At 49.7% G+C, this 17,426-nt stretch overlaps 1 long non-coding RNA gene across 1 annotated transcript in view; it reads right to left on the bottom strand.

Annotated features, from left to right (window-relative positions):
- Nucleotides 1-16,615, bottom strand: part of LOC118666010 — a 49,508-nt gene extending 32,893 nt beyond the window's left edge. Inside the window, exon 1 of the long non-coding RNA XR_004970803.1 lies at nt 16,398-16,615. This is a non-coding gene — a long non-coding RNA (uncharacterized LOC118666010). The remainder of the gene's footprint in view (nt 1-16,397) is intronic.
- Between the last annotated feature and the right edge of the window lie 811 nt (nt 16,616-17,426).

Genomic DNA, 17,426 nt, shown 5'->3' with positions numbered 1-17,426 from the left:
ATGCTGCAGTAAATGTTCATGTACAAGTTCTCGTGCAAACATATGTTCTCACCAACGATGCATAAGGGTTTGAAAAGCTTTCAGAATCGGCAGGCGAGATGCCTCAGCCCAGGTCACAGTGGGACATTCAGCCTTTCCCCAGTGTTGTCAGCTCTGGCATGAGCGGTCTGGGTGTGGTCTGGATGCTGGCCCATCTCACTGAGCTTCACAGTAGCATCTTCCCTTGCGCCTGAGTCCTCTGCGTATAGGTCCCCACAAACCTCAGGATTGCGATGTGTGTCTAACATTGCTGAGCGGCTGGCTACGTCTCTAATCCCCACAATACTCTTCTGAGGATGGTCTGGTTATCTGCATTTGACCGAGGAGAAAGCTGAGGGTGGAGAGATAAGGGAGCTTGCGGAGGTCCCAGAGCTGGGACAGAAACCTGGTGTGTCCTCTCCAGGGGGAAGGGCTCAGCTGTGGCCTTTGATTTGTGTTCTGGTGGGGAAAGGTGTCAGACGAACCCTCAGATGAGTCCTCTGATGGAGTAACTCTCTTCCCTGAAAGCCCAAGGCTTCTCATGGCCACAGAAATCAAACCTTCTCAGTGCAGCATCCATACAAGCTCCGAGAGTGTCCTCTTCTTCATGGCTTGGTTTGGGATCCGAAATAATCCCTGTCCTCCCACAGCCCTGACGAGCCCAGCACATAAGGCTTTGGGCTGGATGAAAGGCAAAGTTCTTTCTTCTCTGTGTCCTATACACATTCCCTACCTGTCTACTGCTCAACAGAGGCAGTCTCCTCCCAGCATGCGTTACCAAGCACCTTTCAAAGACGTCAAGTCAAGGCAGTCACTCAGAAACAGCCCCCTCTTCCCAAAGGGGAAGGAACCGCACTAACCAAAGTTGGCCAGCAGGGGCTCTTTTGCCATTTAGCTTCCACCGAGTGGTACAGAAAAGTCTCTTAAAAGACAGGCTCTTTCTTCCCACCTATCCCCAAGCTTCCCAGCGCCTGTATTCTCAGGGCTGCAGAGAGCAGCCACAGAGCATCCACGGTCAGAATTCCTCCGTGTGGGCACCCACAAAACCCGCTGCAGCAATGTCATAGCCGGACACCAGGGAGCGCCAAATCTGGGGAAGGGGGTGAGTGCTGGCTCCACCCACAAGTGGCCTCTTCCCGGAAGGCCCCGGGGCAGGGAGGGGGCATTTTGCCCAGCAAGCTATGGCTGTTGACCAGGACAGCTCCCAGCTGGGCTCAGAACAACTTCATTGCTGTTGACATAAGTGAGAGGGTTAGAATCTGCCGTGGTACTTGGTATCTCTGAATACAGCATACAGCTTTTGTTTCCTTGACATACCATCTCCCCCCAGATTCATGAGAATGAGGCTCCCAAACTCCATGCCTTCGTTTGGTTGAGTGTGTGCTGATGTGTCCGTGAAAGTGTCCGGGTAATGCTAATAAAAAGCTTGTATTGAATGCTTGTACTGTGCAAGATCCGTGGGTCCTTTGTATTTATAATTGTATTTAATACATGCATCTGGAGGTGCTGTCTAATTTAGCTTATGAAGAATGGAGGCTCAGAAAGGGTGAGGTCCCACACCCAGTAAGTGGCAGAGGGAGGAGGGGTTCGAAGGCAGGTGTGGCTTCTATGGTCTTTGATGCCAGGACTAGGGTCTGGGATTGCTGGTAAGAAGCTTAGCCTCTTGTGGCTCCCATCTCAACACTAAATCTTGCCCAGATGCTTTGGAAGAAGGGGGCAAGGTTGGGGGCAGAATCAGAACAGGGAAGCGAGGGGGAATTTGCTTTATGTGGGAGCTGATTTAGGTGCCATGAAATTCACCAGGGTTTGGACAAGCCTGGCTAGGATGGTGCCCTTGGCACGGAGGAGCTGGGAACCCATTGGTGTCACTGGGCACCGGGAATAAGGGCTGTGAAGAGGCAAAAAGGGAGGGATAGATAGTAAGGTAGCAGCAAAGGGTGTTCGTAGGAAGAGCAGAGAGAGGTGGCACTGTGGCTGGTGGCCTGAAGACGCTTGCGGGAGACCCCCCTGCCTGGGGGGCTGGTAGAGCTAGTGCAGCTAGAGCGGGGCCAACAAAGAGCAGCTGAATCACAGGATTTCTCAAGAAATAAAAATTCCAAGCACACTTCTGGGGCCTCGGGGAGACAAACTGACAACGTGTTGATTGAAAACAGACCAAGCTGGTGTGTGCCTGCAGCGTGAGGCCTCGCTCTCGCAGGTTCACAGCGACACCTAGTGGTCCCTGTAGGCACCTGCCACCCCGTGGCGAAGAGGTCTGTGGTCTGTGCAAGAGAATATTTGAGGTCTCCATCCGACATGTCCTCATTTCCCTTGCTGTCAGAGTCCATATTTTGCTCGGTGGAACATGTCAATATTCTGAGGGGAGTTCTGCACGTCCCCACGGGTGGGTTCCCAGGGTCAAAGACTGGACTTCCTAGTATAACCAGTTATATATATTCAACTGACTGCACTGGTAAGATTTTTTGACGTGGTCATCATTTCCTCTGATTTTATTCTTTTCACTTATTAAGTATAACACAATGTATTTAACAGCGATATCTTTTGAAGACTTCTACACAAATGAATTCTCCAACTGAGATTTCTTTGCTAGACTGTGTTCGGAAAATAAAATGACTATACTTCTATATTCGGTCACAGACCTTGGCTTCCATAGTGACCCTGATCAATAAGTCTGCTGAAAATGCAACGTAGGCATCTCTTTCTAGATAATGACGCTTGAACATTGTTGTTCCTGCCCTCCTTCCACCCCCCTCCATTTAAGCTTTGGCTAACTTACCTGTCTGAAGGCTTCCTGGGGGCAGAGTATTCCAATGTTAGTACAATGCCTGCGACATAGCTGATACTCAAAAACGATTTCTCAATTGAATGACTTAAGCTCCTGACTAGAGACAGTGGGAGCCGCAAGAGGGAGGTCAGAGAATCCAAACTCCTGGCAAAGGCAGCTATAGGATTCTAGACTCTGAAGGAAATGTATCAGAGTGGGAAGACCCTTGCCATGGAGCCCCGCCTGGCAACTCTGCCCCTTGTCAATGGCTGGGGATGGTCTGTGGTTAAACAGCAGAGCCGCGTGGCATTTGTGGAGCTCTGTAAAAAGGCCTGTGGAGTGGCTGTGGGTTGGCCCTCCTGGGAGGGCTCCAGGTGGCCCTGCTTTACAGGTTCCCTCAAAAGACCCATTGAGGGTTTCCCTTTTGAAGAAGAAATGCTGAGCTTCTGGGATCCAGATTTGCTGGGAAGGAAACACTACTTCCACGCTAACTTTCACCCAAATCACGTTGGCCCAATTACTTGGATTAACTGGGTTTCATTGGTGGCAAAAGTCAGAGGCTCACAGATGTATTGGGAGGCCGCATGTGGAAATAAGGAGCTTTGGCCCCATTGCTTGGTCTCTCCAAAACCCAGAAGACCCGACTAACGCTATGGTGGGTGTGGGACATGTTGGTGCCTGCCCAGCATCATTTGAATAGCCTTGCTCAGTAAGGAAAAGTGGTCATGTTAGGGGCATTACCTCACCAGGTTGGAGGTCAGAATTCCGTTTCCCTGACTAACTGCAGCCAGAGCTAGGTTCTGCTGATTAGATGTGGCAACATGAAGCTTCAATATGGAAGAGAGCAAAGCAAGGAAGCGACGGCTGTGTGGGACTGCATCCTGGTGATGGGGGCAGAGCATGGCAGGGGATATGGGGCCCTGCAGGCAGCAGAGACAGAGATGCTCCCAGGAGCACACGCCAAAGGCAGTGGAATCAAGCCTGTGACCAGACCGGCAGGGATTTGGGTATTGTTCAAGGCTTCAGAGCCTCTCGCCCACCCCACACTCTAACTCTGCCAGACATCCAGTGAGGCGTGAATATCCTTTAATACATTCTTTTTTCGTAAACAAACTAGAATGGGTTCTGTTGTTTGTAAAGAAGAACTCTGATTGATAAACCCATCATTACAGTATGGTTAGGTCGCATGGAGATTGGGATCAGAAAGTCATTTGGGCCCTAGCTGGTTTGGCTCAGTGGATAGAGCATCAGCCGGCGGACTGAAGAGTCCTGGGTTTGATTCAGATCAAGGGCACATGCCCTGATTGCAGGCTGGATCCCCAGTAGGGGGCGTGCAGGAGGCAGCCAATCAATAATTCTCTCTCATCATTGATGTTTCTATCTCTCTCTCCCTCTCCCTTCCTCTCTGAAATCAATATATATGTGAAGGTCATTCATTTGGCATTCAAGGCAGCTATATGTCAGGAGTTCAAGGATCATTACTCCAGAGAGGTTGTACTCAACTCTTTTGTTTGGGGCTGAGGTGGATATCTGTCTTGTTCAACATCCCTCCAATAATAGCCATTTTTCTACTGTTAGGCCCTGTGTTCTGATGTCAGCCCATCCAGATCTGAGCACGTGACCCAGGCCAGGCCAATCAGATCACTGCTTCTCCTGGTCCCACATATTGGTTCAGGGATGAATACATGTCCCCAGGAGACCAACGAGAGCTGTTTCTGGGACTTGTGCTGTACACCTAGTGAATTATTCTTTTTTTGTTGTTGAGGCTGCTAAGCTGGAAGGAGGTAAGCATGAAACATGAAGCCAATGTTTGGCCACCAGAGCAAGTATGGGAAGAGCCTGCCAAGCAAAAAATGAAGCCAACTGGAGGAAAGCAGTAAGAGATAGAGAAGTACTGGTTCCTGATATTATGCATTTGGATCCAGTCATGCCTGACTCTATCCTTAGATTTTTCAATTTTGTGAGCCATCCAATTCCTTCGTAAGTTAATTCGAGTTAAGTTTCTGTCACTTGAAACCAAGAGGGTCCTGACTAACATAATGGTGCATGTTCAAATACTAGGATGTTTGGCAAGTGTTTAAAGGGATTCAGTTACATCCTACTTATCATACCATTCACTTGGCTACGCTTCAAGCCGTGTCTTCATTTGCAGATAACTGTTATGGCCCCCACTGTGCTCTCTTCTACACTCACGAGTCCAAGTATTCACACCTCCTGGCAAACACATGGTTCCCTTGCACAGGCCTGCCATGACACTCCCCGCTCTCTCCCCTCCAATGGGCCAGTTTGGGATTCTCCCGTTTTACGTGAAGCATTCCCCCCAACATTCTGTCTGAGGAGCGTTGTTGTAACAACACACATATTCGGATGCAACAAAGGTACATCCTCCAGCCTGAGCACAAGGCGGTGCCCGCCTGTGAGGTATGCTGCCAGCCCCTGTGCGGAGCCACTGGGGCCAGGGCTCTGGCATCCGTGTGACTCAGTGGCTGCAATCTTCACTTAATCTTCGAAGTGTGGCTTCCTGATTCTTGGTCTGCTACCCACTGGCTCGTTTTCTCTTTATTTCCAAAATCAACTCCCTGAGAAAGATATAATTTGATTGATTGATTGCTAGTTCTAATTCTCATTTGGACAGGGTTATTGAGCTGGGCCGTATTAGATAATACTAGTCAGTCCGTGAGTGGCTGGCCCTGGGCAAGCCATCCAGCCCTGCCCAAGCCCGTGTGTCCAAGAGAGGGCCATGTGGTAAAAACAGGGCAAAATCTGGATGAGGAACGTGTAGGGGACACTTCCCTCCTGAAGGGTCATGACGAGGGCAGTTTTTCTTAGCCAGGAATGGTGGGTGTAAAGCTTCCATGATTGATACGTCTGGCGCCTTCTCCTGTCCTGTAAGTAACAGAATAAAGTCACGATGATGATAGGGGTGGGATATCAATAATAACTGTGAAGGACTGGCCTCACCTCCAACACCTCTACTCTTCTTGTATCTCACTTACTGGCTATCTCTGTGAAAGTTCTCAAATTTTATTTTCCTATAAACTTCATGTTCTTTGAGGGACTGTGAGGAGAGAACCGCTGAGCATCGATTTAAATACGCCTCTTCCCCGACACAGAGCACCCAGCTGCAACCCTCACTGATCCAGTGGCCATTCTCAACTCCTTTCCCTAAGCCAGGCAAGGGCCCGTTTCCCATCTAACTGTCCCCTGACACTGGGAAAGGGCTGTGGATATTGACATGCTGGCATCTAGCTTGCTCCTAGTTTATTCTGTAATGTTGCATCAACCCCTCGCCCCCCCCAAGGCCAACTCCAGACCCTCCCGCTTCAAGCCAAAGCGCTTTCAGAATAACGAGGGGCTTCATACCTGGGGCTTCATACCCGTCTCAGACCAGCCAGAGTGCTGGGAGCTCTGCCACTAACTCACAGTGTGATTTTTGTTAGTGAACGAAAGACACCAGAATGCCTCCTTTCTGAATAAAATAACCATACCCACCATGGCGGGCAGTGGGAGGGAATCTAGTGAGTCAGGTGGGCTGGACCAGAAGTCTCCATTTCAACTGGGCGTTTCCTTGGCCTGGCGCTGCCCAGGTGGGCTGAGTGTGACACTGGGGAAGCGATCTCTTCACCTGGACCATTCCACTGAGACCTAGAACACCATCACTGAAGTCCAATCCCTTCTGTATTTGAAGACCCCTAGAACCCTAAAGATGCAACTTCTCACACCAAAGTGGTAGGGTCTTTGTCTGAGGTGTAGCTATTTAATCCACCAAATTCTGATGACACTTGACCTTCACTGCAAAACAGTGTCTCGGGACATAAAATGGTCTCTAGTTTAGGTGAACAACTCCAAGGTAAGCTGTTCCCGCTCTGGAGAAGATGTGGTTTAGTGGCTAAGAGTGTGACCTTTGATAGGAGATTCACATGGGGTCAAATATGAGCTCTCTGGGACCTTAAGTTATTTAACATTTTTGTGCTCTGTTTCCTACCGGGTAAAAGGGAGACGGCACCGTGTGCCCTGGAGCAGAGTGTGTGTATTAAGGGAGATCATGTGCAGAGTAAGCAGTGAACATTCACTGTTGTGTTCTGGCCAGGTAGGATTTTTCCCGGGAGCCACTGGGTTTTTTCCTAGAGCCCTGCTGGGCTCGCCTGCACGGTGGAGCCTCCCAGACGAGGTGGCAGACACCTTGGCCAGGCACTGTGGATTCTCCTCTCTGCACGGTTCCTCCTGCCTCTCCTCAGAGGCCTCAGGCCAAACGTCACTGGACCCAGGGGGACAGTCAAGGCAATAGCTGATGTGGACTGTGTGAGTCTGGACGGGGGGCCGCTCACCAGGTGGAAAGTGTGTTGAGTGCTGGTAGACGTGAGTAATCCACACTCATAGTCTGGGGTTTCCTTTTAGGGCCTATTGCTGTCTGATGCCACTGGGCACAGGACTTTCCAAGCAGGGCATGCTCCTGGGGCGGAGCCCCACCTGCCATCCCCCAGTCCCCCCCCCCAGTCTCTGAAAGTCTCCTGCCTTTGGGACAGCGGAGGCTCACCAGGACAGGCCCCAAGGCCAGGCTCCAAGAACTTTAATCTGGGCTCAGCCAGGCTTTTGTTAAGTTTCTGATCCAAGGAGCTGGCGCAGTGTCTGGGAGGTGATGGCCCCGCAGCTCCAGGCTCACAGGTTCATTGTCATTCGAAGAGCTGATGTGCCCAGGGCTTCTCAGTTTGCAGGGGACCTCACACCCTCGTGCTAATCTCCGTACAATCTTGTGGTTTGGACTGAGCGTGGAGATGAGAAAACTCTAGGGAGTTTTAAATCTGCAAATAGCTTTGAGGCCATCTGCCTCAACCCTTGGTTATGCAGGTAAGAAGAGGAAAGCCCAGAGAGGCCAGGTGACTGAGCTAACTAGGAGCAGCGCTGGGGTCCCTGTGCTTCCACACCACGCAGTGCTGAGGCAGCGGAGCCCTGAGCCTGCTTGGGAAGAAAGCGCCTGAAAGCCCCAGAGGAGAGCAGCTCCAGCCACAGTGCTTGTGGGTGAAGCTGCCCTAAGGAGCCGCTGGGAGTGTTTGCAAGGCCCAAACCCGGAATAGCAGACCTCTTCTCAGGGCAAGAATTCTTCAACCCTGAGAATGAGTCAGCCAGGCTCAGTGAGCATTCCTTGGCCTGAACTGCTTTTCCCAGAATCCCCTAAAGTGCTGGAACTTGGGATAGAACTTGAATGATATAGCCCTGGTTTTAATCCATCAAAATTGTTGAGCACGGACTATTTTCCCAGCACTGGCTGGTCTGTGCCACTCGAGGCTGGAGACTGTCCCTTCCTTGGTGAAGGACCCCAGAGTCCTTAGTGCCGTGTGGGGCAGGGGAGAAAGTGTATGGGGGGAGGTGGGGTGGCATTGACACTTTCACTTCCCCCAGAGAGGCGGCCCCATGGGAGGATGTGTGCGTGTGGTTTGTCTGGATGCAAAGGCACTGATTCGTGGTGCCTTTTGGGTGACATTGCCTGTACAAGCACATTTCCTCCGAAACACATCTGCTGAACTGTGCTAAAAACAGCATCTTTGCTGACTTATTTAGCATCCATTAAGTTCATATTCAAATGACATGCAGGATAGGAGAGGGGTTGCAACAACACCCACAGAAGGTGGGAAGGGCATGAAGAAATGAAAATAACAGTCCTGTGTGGCCGGTGTGGCTCAGTTGGTTTTGAGCATCATTCAAAAGGTTGCCTGTCGATTCCCGGTCAGGGCACATGCCCAGGTTGCAGGTTGGGTCTGCATATGGGGTGTGTATATGAGGCCATTTCTTTCTCTCTCTCTCTCTCTCTCTCTCTCTCAAAAAGTCAATAAAAACATATTTTTTTAAAAGAAGAGAAAAGAATAAACCACACAGAACAAAACACTGTAACCAAACACTCTGACTCTAAGAGCAAGAAGGGAAAATTTGATGTTAAAAAACAAAATTCAGCTGGTTTGGCTCAGTGGGTAGAGCGTCAGCCTGAGGACTGAAGGGTCCCAGGTTCGATTCCGGTCAAGGGCACATGCCTGGTTGTGGGTTTGATCCCCAGCGGGGGGTGTGCAAGAGGCAGCCAATCAATGATTCTCTCTTATCATTGATGTTTCTATCTCTCTCTCCTCCTCCCTTCCTCTCTGAAATTAATAAAGATATATTAAAAAACAAAGTTCAGTGGAGTATATTGGAAGATCTAATTGGCTTTACTAAGTGATTCATGAATTGAGAGGATCCCATCTAGCTACTAGAAGGGCGCTGGGAGGGGTGTACAAAGTGGAAGGTTTTCATAGGAAGAAGGTGGGGCAAGGGAGCTATTAACAGAAGAAAAGAAAGGGTTATTTTGGGGCCAGGAGCCTTTGGGGGAGAGGGAAGAAAGCAGGGAGGGTTATCAGACAGGTGAGGATATCTGACAAGTGGTTCTCAGGAATGATCATCAAGGAAACCACAGGGACACAGGGATGGAGAGAGAAGTGTCAGACTTGGCCGACAATCCAGGGGGGTTGGAATTCAACCCTCTTTTCCCCAGTGCTCATCAGAGTAGTGGCTTTCAGTGTTTCGACCATGATCCACTATAAGAAATACGTCTGACATTATATACACAGGCATATAAGTATGTATATATGAATATATACACAGCTGACAAAGTTTTATAAGACATTACCAACGTTAACTATGTGTGATGAACTCTGATATATTTCTTACCCTATCCTATTCTATCCCATTCTATTTAATCCAAAATGCTGTTATAAATTTTGCAGCCCACTAACAGATGGCAAATGCCACTTTGAAAAACACCAAAGTTGGGAAAGAAAGAAAAGTGACACTGATGTGGAGTAGGAAAAAGTTACAATCACATCTTATGTAAAGTGCGTTCAATGGACCCTCTACTAGATCCTTCTGTAAACCAAATCAGTCTATTCTTCATCTGCATTCATGAAGACCCAACCTTCTGCTTTTGCGTTTGCTTAAAGCAAAGTAGGGCCTACCAGCCAATCCAGTCCCCTGTCTGTTTTTGTAGGCACGTGAGCTAAGAATGATTTTATGTGAAGGGAGGAAATCAAAAGAAGAATCATTTGACAACACATGAAAATTATATGAAATTGAAATTTCCATGTCTCTATTTATTGGCTCACAGCCGTGCTCATTCATTTGCATATTGTCTGTGGCTGCTTTGGAACTAAAATGGCAGACTTGAGCATGGCCCGTGAAGCCTAAAATATTTTCTCTGTGGCCTTTTACAGAAAGCTTTTGTCAACCTCTGGCTGAAAGCGTGGTATTTTTTATGTTAGGGATGGGATGACCCCCCAAAACACGGTTCTGCTGGTGCGGGGCCTTCAAACGACCCGCTGAAGGAGAACACCTGACTTTGCTGAGGCTGCTGTCTCAGAGCCTTCTCTCTGGCCAGCGGGAGCCCACTGATGTGGTGACTCATCTGAACCACCTGACTGGCTGAGTGCGCAGCTGTCCGGCAGCTGCCCGGAGACCGCTGACAGCTCTCACGCACTGCGTGGCCTGACCCAAGGGCCGGGCCGGGCTGGGGCTGGGGCCGGGCCTCAGAGAGGGCAGTTTTTGAAAAATTAGCCAGCACTAGACCCTGACGTCTCCACTTGACCTTTCTCTTCCCTTCTTTCTTGCCAGCAACACTTTCATCTGGTCTTTTTCTATTTTTCATTGGCTTATATGGGCTCTGCGTCACAACTTCCCAAAAAGAGAAGTTAACTTTTTGAAATATTAATAAACATCTTTTTAAAAATATATATATTTTTTCATTGATTTCAGAGGAAAAGGGAGAGGGAGAGATGGAAACATCAATGATGAGTGAGAATCATTGATTGGCTGCCTCCTGCAGGCCCCCCCACTGGGGATGGAGCCCGCAACCCAGGCACATGCCCTGAGGAATCGAACCAGGGACCCTTCAGTTGGCAGACCAACACTCTATCCACTGAGCCAAGCCAGCTAGGGCTAAACACCTTTTTTTAAACCCCCTCTTCTCAAACTCCCTGCCACCCCCAACAGCCAGACAGTTCTATGCCCTTGTCTCAAGGGGGTAGGGGTTGGGGTGGAGGGATTCAAAACCTCTTGGCTTTAACTTCAGGGACAGGGAGGGCTTGAGAATTCTCAGCAAAAACTGTTTCAAAGGAACATTAGAGAGCAAGGCCCCCCATCTCTGTCCTTTGGGCTGAAGGCATGAGGAAGTAAAGGGGGATGCTATGTGCAGAGAAATCAGTGGGTGAGGGAGGGAGACACACTCCCTGATGGCAGAGAGTCCAGCACTCAGGACTTGTCAGCAGAAGGCTACCTTGATGATCAGCTTTCACTATAGCAAGTCCACTTAGGGCTACCAGCGAGCCTTCCTTCATCTGGGTGGGAATTGTCTTCTCTAGCAGCCCTCATGTCCCTACAGGGCATGACATCATCCTAGCTTCCAGCTGTGGCCTTGTCCCCGCCTACCCTACCTTAAGAGTCCACCTCCCTCTCTACAACTTCCCCAGGTTTGATTTAGTCCCACACAGAGAGGGACCTTGACATTTAGCAAACCAGAGCCAACCTGAGATTTCCCTGACTTCAGACAATCTTGATGACTGCTACACCTACGTTTCTACTGTTTCTACTGGCAGATTTGGGACTGGGCAGGCCAGGCTGGTGGTAACCCCACCAGGGTGTGTGTGATTGCGTGTGTGTGTGTGTGTGTGTGTGTGTGCGCGCGCGCACGCATGTACACGCACACGCACGCACTTGCGCGCTCTGTGTGTGTTCCTGTGCACTTATACAAATTTGTCTCTGAGAGTGTGTGATGGGATTGGGGTTTGGTGGAGGGTGAGAATGAATGGATGGGGAGCTAAATGAATGGATGGTGGTGGGAAGAAACACACCCAAACTCCACACAATGTCCAGTCTGCTGGGGCTGGAAGGGGTTGGGCCACCCTGACTTCTGGACAGAGTCCTGCTTTTTCTGCGCCATTCCTAATTTTGGTTCTTCCCAAGGCACACAGTGGGAGGAGGAGAATACCAGCAGAGAGGTGGAATTCTTCATCTCCTCACACCTCTGGCCTGGACCATTGGTAACTTTTTCTAACTTGAGAGGTGGAGACAAGCTTTCTCTAGCACCTTCCCCCCTCCCCCCAGTGGACAGTGGACAAACTTATTTCCTCTCATCTGCCAGGTTTTAAAGCTTGACCTGCATTTCACAAAAGTCAGCTTGAGTTCATTTACAGTACGTTGCCTGATCTAATTTATTTTCTCCTGTATACTTGAAGTTAGGACAGCTATAATTTGAAATGGAAATTTATGCAAATACTATGTAAATTAGGTCATTCCCAGATTAACTGGGGGGGAAAAAATCTGGTCGCCTTAGCAGGCACCATCTGTTCCCTCCTTATTCTTTTCATATGCGAACCCCAGCCCCTTTTCCCAATCCACTTTGAAACTTGTTTTCCTGTGGCCGTGAAAAGAGGTATTTCAGGGGAAACAAATCACCCATCAATTTGCAGGCGGGTTGCTCTAATGTCCATTCCGTTGTGGGAAGAGGCTCAGGTGAGGGGCTGGGAAGAGGTGTAGGGTTAACTGCAGGCTCGTGGCTCTCTGAGCAAGCAGCTGGGGCTGGCTGTGCTGGCCTGGCATGCTCTGAGCTGAAGAAGCTGGGGGTCTCTGAGTGAGCTGTCACACCACACAGCTGCCACTCCCCCTCCCTCTGTCTGATTCCTCCCTTCCTCCTCTTTGCCTTTGCCTGAGCCCTCTCATGCACCCAGAAACTCGCCCACTCCCTATTTGGCAATTGGAGTAGAAAGGTTTGGGGGGGGTGCAATCTTGGGTCCAGGTATATGTTTGTTGGGGGACTCCAGTGCCCAGGCTAAGGTAGAGTACGTGAGGAAACGGCTGAAACCGGTAAGGGCTACAAGGACTACCAAAGACATAGTAAGACCAACCCCAACAGATCTATGGCTTAGAATCGGCAAGACTAGCTCGATCCAACATGGTGACTAAGTTCACCTTACAGTAGCCCCTAGCCTCTTCATAGGCTCATGGTAATACATTAGCGTACTAAACCACACATCCTGGACGGCCATGAGCGCACACAGAAAGGAAATGGAAAGGACACAAAATAGTCCACGGTGGTCTTCTGAGAACTCTCCACCCCTTCCCCAGAAGATCCTGCCCCCTTACTGAGTGCCCTCCCCCTCGATTCAATGAGCCTCAATAAAAGAAGGAAATCCCACTAGGGGGTGCTTCTCTGTCCTACTGCTTCACTAATAAACTCTTTTCACTTTAAACTCTATGCTGGTTCTCATTTGAATTATTTCCTGTGCAAAACCAAGAACCCACAGTAGCTCTCAGACCTTCAGGTCCCCTAGGACCCCTGCCCTGCCTACATCAAGGCCTCCCGTCCCTCCCCCAGGGCTGCAATGCAGCCCATTCCTGCTTTGGGGCAACGACAGCTTCAGTCCTGCTCTGGGAAGGTGCAGCCTAGCATCCCTGTAGCTGGAGAAAGTTTCTACTCCACAACCCTTAACCTCCCTTTCCTCCTAAAGGTTGTTCATGTAAGGGAAGCGGTGGGGGGTTCCTTCGCTCAGTCACTTTCTCCTTGAAAGGGGGAGAAGTAAGGAGTCTGCCCAGCAGTTCCTTAGTTCTTCCATCCTGCAATGAAGAGGCCTCCGGGAACAGAGCCACAGCTGACTCACAGCAAATAGGTAACTTCAGCATAAATACTCCTGTTGCTGTCAGCCACTGAATGTTGAGGTTGTTTGTTATTGCAGCAAAACATAATGAGAGATGACTAATATACCTTCTATAATCCTCATGAGCCTTTCCTCAAATTTCAGAAAATTCTTTAACATACTCATATGATATTTTCTCAGTGGGGACATTTTCTCATATGATATGCCAAATGAGAATAAAAGCATCTTTATAAAAACTTGTGGTTTTTTTTTTCTTGATTCATTATATGACAGTACAAACTGCACTCGCATAAATGGCTTCTTCAAAACCAGACCTTTAGGCAGTGGAAACAGTCAATGCAAAGGCCCTGAGGCAGCAATGTAAAGAGCCTTGTGTTGCTGGAAAGTGGTAGGCTTGTGTGTGGCCCCAGAAAATGTGCAATTTCAGAATAGAAGCACAAGGTGGCACCATGACATTCTTCACAGTCACCCCTGGCCACATGTGCTGGTGGTAAAGGAGGGGACATAGATCCCCCAAGCTCCCAAATAAAGGGCTCTATCAGGGAATCCCAGTCCAGCAGGCTCTAAGCCAGCGGTTTTCAACCTGTGGGTCGCGACCCCTTTGGGGGTCGAACAACCCTTTCACAGGGGTCGCCTAATACCATCGGAAAACACATATATAATTAGATATTGTTTTTGTGATTAATCACTATGCTTTAATTATGTTCAATTTGTAACAATGACATTGGGGGTTACCACAACATGAGGAACTGTATTAATGGGTCGCAGAATTAGGAAGGTTGAGAACCACTGCTCTAAGCAAATCATAAGCCATAGACTCTTAGAACTAGAAGAACACTGAGATCTCCCAATCAAGTTGATTGCCACGTGGGGTCTATGATGCCTATGGAAGGACTCCAGGATTCTGGGAATCCCCTGAATGGCAAAATGAATTTTTCAGGGGAACCTGCAGACCTTTCACTACAAGGGGTCTATGACCCCAAAATGGTAAAGAAGTTCTAACTCCAACCACTCCTCCATCCAAAGACAGACTTCATGAGAATTGCTCAGCAGCAGGCAGCCTGGGCCACATCCAGGTTGCCAGGTGCCTTGGAGACCTGGGTCCGTGAGCCCTATTCTTTCCGTGGAGGAGCCCGGGGAATGCCCTGACTCATCAGGCCTGAGGCCACTGGGGCGCCCTTCCAGAAACTAGAGCTTTTGTGATGGGCCTACAAACTCCCATGCACACTCTTCACTTTTTCTCGACTGAACGAACAGCAAACTTGCACATTGTTTTTTCAAAGGTGCCTAGATGCTCCTTTGATAAGTAAAATATCATGGTGCTTAATGTGGTTACTAAATTCACAGTCGCTTTGATCATTATATAGTCTCACCTCCTGGATGTTCTATGTAAGTCTAACACAGTGATTTGCAACCCTTTTCATTCCATGCCACACATAAACTAATTGCTAAAATTCTGCCGCATGCCAAAAAATATACTTTTTGCTGCTCTGACAAAAAAAGGTATAAATTTTGATTAATTCACACCGGATGGCTATTTTTGTGTTGGCTGTCATTATTTTTTAAATTTGATAATCTTAGAGAAAAGAGGTCTGTGCCCCTGACTACATAGTCAGGTGTTGCATGTTTTAAAAATTCTTGTGGCACACCAGTTGAAAATCACCGGTCTAACATATAATTAGTCAAATTTAAGCATAATATGTATTGAACTCCACATACGTTTATTGTAATGGGGGGTGTCTGCCCGATATCTTAAGCTAAATGGGAATCTTTATAATAAGAATGGTTGGAACTGTGGTGTGTGGTGAGAGGGGAGCGCACGGGGTGGAGAGGTCTGATAGCTGAGAGGGGACAGGAGCTGGACACACGGCGGAGGTCGTGTGGGCCGCTGGTGGAGCGTGACCGCAGAAGTGAGACTCACGCCCGTGGCCTGCTCAAGGGGATCACAGACAGAGACCGAGGCTGGCTCCTCCGGCAGGGAAGATGCAAATTTTAATTCGGCATCTTGTGTCTTACAAATGCCCCTGCTGCTGCTCTAGCTGTTACTGGTGTTTTAAGAACCCATCAAATACCATATTTAGCAGAGTCACTGCTGGAAGCCCAGCTTCCCCTCCTCCTTCCCTGAGAGGGGCTCCCAGAACCCCAGCATTGGCCTCAAGTGGTTAGCCCTGCAGGTGGGCGGTTCCCTGGGGACCCTTTCAAGCAGAAAGAAAAGGCTGAGGGCTAGGGCCCCTTTCAAGTCCTCCTCTCAGTTTTCCTTCACTTCACTGCCCAAGCATGTCTCCAGACCTCGTCTCAGGGGCCAGAGCTACTGAATATTTATCAAGGGCCCCGGGGAGACTGAGAACTGGAAAATCAGGCTCAGGTGGGTGTCTGTGAAACCGGCCTGGGTGCTGGCCAGACTTCCCAAGATTCACGTGGCCCAGCTTGCTCTGCTGGAACACGCCCTGCCCTGCCCTGCCCTGCCCCGCCGCCTTCCTCCGGAGGCAGGTGTGGACCTGGCCGCTGCCGGGGAGTTTGCTCCTTGTTGCTATTCTCTGCACCGGCTTCCACTGCCTGCCCAGAGCCAACTGTGGCTCCATTGTCTGCAGTGACCTGAGCTGACCAGCTGGCCTGCAGCCCTGCTCTGGAGGATGCCGGCTACCAAGCATCACAAAGCCCTGCTTTGTGGCCCTGACAGGAGGAGTTGTCATTAGCTGTGAGATGGTCCCTGGCAGATCCTGACATGTGGTGAGCAGACAGCTCTGTGCTGGTCCCAGTGTTTCGAGTCCCCAGATGGATGCAGTGCCCAATCCATCTGGGAGTGTTGCCTCCACTTCCACGAGCACCTTTTGTGCTGGCCCAGAGCAGGGGCAGGGTGGCACAGGAGCCATGGTTGGAGCCTGGTGCCCTCCGTGTTGCAGGTTGACGGCAATGACACCACTGAGGTTGTGCAGGGCCCTTACATGGTGGTCTTCCTGGTGGCATGATGTGCTCGGAGTCTGCCTTCCCTACCATGGGGCGCGGGTCCCTGAACAGTGGCAGTATCCTGTGGGCGCAACAGCTTAACAGAAGAAAACAGAAGTGAATATCTTGGGGTATGGAAGAATGTCTTCACAAAGACATACAATCACAAACCATAACATAAAAGAGTAATAATTTCAACTACATTAAATTTGAGAACCTGAGTACCTGAGTTCATCACAGATACTTTAAAGAAACTCAATAGATTAGCCACAAACTGAGAAGAGATCTATGTAACACACAAGTAGCAAAGGGTTAGAATCAAGACTATATCAAGAGTCTGGCTCTCCTGGCGGAGTGGAGGGGGTAGGAAACAGACAGACAGTTCAATAGAAAAACGAGGGCGGGGCGGCTTTTACAGAAGAGGAAATGCATGGGGCTAAGTGAACACAGGGAGACGCCAACCCTGACAGCATCCAAGACAATGCAAATCAAGACCACGACGAGATGTGGGTCCTCTCGTGCAGGCATCCTGGGCTCTCCAGCTTGGAGATCCCTCCTCAGAAGGTTTCCCTGGGAGGCCTGGCCCACTGGGCTCTGCAAAGCCTCTGGCTCGTTCTTCCCCGAAGTATCTTCCCACCCAGAGTCTGAGCGGGACCCCTACCGTTCCCTTCCTTTCCCCACCACTGGGATCCACAGGCAGATCCCACGCCCTGTTCTCCGCATCCTCCCTCGGCTCTTCTCCCAGGTCTCAGCCTGGCCAGCAGGGCTGCAAAGGCATCTTCAAACATAAAATCAGTCCATTCACCCCACAAGCCCCTGGGGGTCTCGGGGCAGACTATTTGTGACAAGGGAATATGCTGACAGCTAGCACCTCCGAGACCAAGTCCGGAAAAAAGAGAGTCTCCCCCTGCTTGCTCTTCTCCTTTGGAGACCCTTTCTGATCAGCCTTTAAGAACCTGAACAAGCAGCTAAAAGGAGACCCTGAAGTGGCTAAAGCCAGGCTTGGAAGGAGAAACACATACAGCTCA

This window comes from Myotis myotis, unplaced genomic scaffold (genome assembly GCF_014108235.1).
Source record: "Myotis myotis isolate mMyoMyo1 unplaced genomic scaffold, mMyoMyo1.p scaffold_m19_p_11, whole genome shotgun sequence".
NCBI classification, from domain to species: Eukaryota; Metazoa; Chordata; class Mammalia; order Chiroptera; family Vespertilionidae; genus Myotis; species Myotis myotis.
This window is presented reverse-complemented; position numbering and strand designations above follow the sequence as displayed.